The following is a 2,338-nucleotide window of genomic DNA, read 5'->3' on the forward strand; positions in this document are numbered from 1 at the left end:
CGCGCCCTCAGATCACTTGGACGTGGCCCGCTCTCCGGGCTTTCGCTTTCTGGAAACCGACCACGGAACAACAACACCAAAATCTACATCGGCACCTACAACGCCAGGACAATATCCTGGGAAACGGATCTAGCTACCATCATCGTTGAGAAAGACAACATCCAGAGTGACATCCTGGGCCTGTGCGAGACGCGGCGCCGCAAGTCCATGCACATACAATGGGAAGGCGGTTCGATGGTGGCACTGGGAGCCGGCGAAGGGGACAGGACGGTCGGTGGCATCAGCTTCATTGTGCACTATGTCAACAGTACCGACTGGGCACAGACCAACGAGGACATCACGAGCGACTGGGACCACGCACAAAATAGCAGACCAGCCGAATATCGGACCACACCAAAGCCCTCCTGCTGAAAAGGCGGCAAATGAGATTGGACGGCGCAGACCATGTGGAATACGGTCTGCTGTGCAAGCTGGTCAGGGCATGGCTCAAAACCGACTTGGAGCAGTACAAGCGTGCCGAGCAGAAGAGGAGTTTGAAGAAGTGCAGACGGCTGATGCAGCTGAAGCGCGGTCAGGTGCCGGCACTAAAGACACCAGACGGAAGGACAACAAGAACCCAGCTGGGCATCGAGGCTGAGTGCAGCCATTTCTACATGGACCTGTTCGCCAGCAAGACGCCAGTCAACCCGCCCGAAATGCAGCACGACGCCATATCAGCCATCCCGTCAGTGTTGACCAGTGAGGTCAGGCACGCAATCCAGAACATCCAGATAGACCGGGCACCAGGGCTGGACGGAATCGAGGCCTAGCTTCTCAAGGAGGGCGGACCGACGCTCTGGGCAGCATTGGCCAGCCGCTTCAGCCGCTACATGGTGCAGAGACGAACACCGGATCAATGGAAGACGGCCAAGACAGTGCTGCTGTACAAGAAGGGTGACCGCGAACAGCTGAGCAATTATCGGCTCACCTGTCTCCTGCCGACTACGTACAAGGTCTTCATCAAGGTGCTGTACAACTGACTAGCCAGGCAGTTGGACGAACAACAGCCACCCGAACAGGCCGGCTTCCGGTCTGGCTATAGCACGATAGACCACATCCACGTGCTGAAGCAACTGCTCGAACGCTGCCGGGAGTACAAGATGCCCTTGGTGCTGGCCTTCGTAGACTACGAGAACAGCGTGGAGATCAATGCCGTACTGCTCGCCCTCCAACAACAGGGCGTCGCCGACGAGTATGTGGCCCTTTTGCAGGAGCTGAACAGCGGATGCGCCACCAAAATCACCCTGTTCGACCGGCCATTGTACATCCCCGTCGCCAGAGGCGTCAAGCAGGGTGACCCCATCTCACCCAAGCTGTTCACGGCATGTCTTGAGCACTTCTTTCGACAGCTCGACTGGGACAACAAGGGTATCAGCATTAACGGCCAGTGGCTCAGCCATCTGCGCTTCGCGGACGACATCGTCCTAATCAGCGAGTCAGTTGGCGACGTGCAGCTGCGACTCGACCAGCTCGACCGGCGCAACGGTCGGCCTCAAGATGAACTTGGCCAAGACAAAGTGGATGCACAACCCCAAGGCCTCCAACAACAACATCCACATCGGCCAGAAGGAGATCGTGCAGGTCGACAGCTACGTCTACCTCGGCCAGGTCCATAGCAGAGGTGGTCACCAACACGGCCGACGCCCCCCTGCGCGCCCACCTGTTCAACAGCACCGTCCTACCGGCCATGCTCTACGGGGCCGAGACCTGGTCGCTGACCGTGGCCGACATGCAGAAGCTGGCAGTGACCGAAAGCGCCCTTGAGCGGCGGATGGTCGGCATCAAGAGGACGGACCACATCAGCAACGAGCTACTGAGGAAGACGAGCAAGATCAAGGATGCCATCAACCAGGCCAAACAGGCCAAGAAGCGCTGGGCCGGACACGTGGCCAGGAGGTCGGACGGGCGATGGACGCGGGCCGTGACCGAATGGCTGCCACTCGACATCAAAAGACCGCTCGGCCGCCCCGCAACCCGATGGCAGGACTCGCTCAGACAAGACATCGGCAGAGACTGGACGGGTCTGCCCAGGGACCGAAAAGCCTGGCGAAGTTGTTGTGGTCTGTGTCGAAAGCCCGAAATACAGGCTGATTGAAGATTGAAGATTCATTTTCTTGCTTATTTAGTTTTTTTATATATAAATTGCAGAGGTTTATTTTTCATTCTAAATGTGCAGATGTAGTTTCATTTTTTGCATCTTGAAATAAATATTTCTATGTTCTGTATCACTCTGGGCCAGATGTAGATTTGCGAACACAGCGTTAATAGCGCCATGGCCAAGACGCAGAAAGCGCTTGAT

General features: G+C 56.6%; 1 pseudogene; it reads left to right on the top strand.

Annotated features, from left to right (window-relative positions):
• The first annotated feature begins 422 nt into the window (after positions 1 to 422).
• On the top strand, positions 423 to 2,134 carry LOC130099629 (uncharacterized; annotated as a pseudogene).
• Positions 2,135 to 2,338: the final 204 nt, after the last annotated feature.

Source organism: Rhinichthys klamathensis, unplaced genomic scaffold (assembly GCF_029890125.1).
Source record: "Rhinichthys klamathensis goyatoka isolate OS25496 unplaced genomic scaffold, OSU_Roscu_1.1 h1tg000232l_1, whole genome shotgun sequence".
Taxonomy (NCBI): Eukaryota; Metazoa; Chordata; class Actinopteri; order Cypriniformes; family Leuciscidae; genus Rhinichthys; species Rhinichthys klamathensis.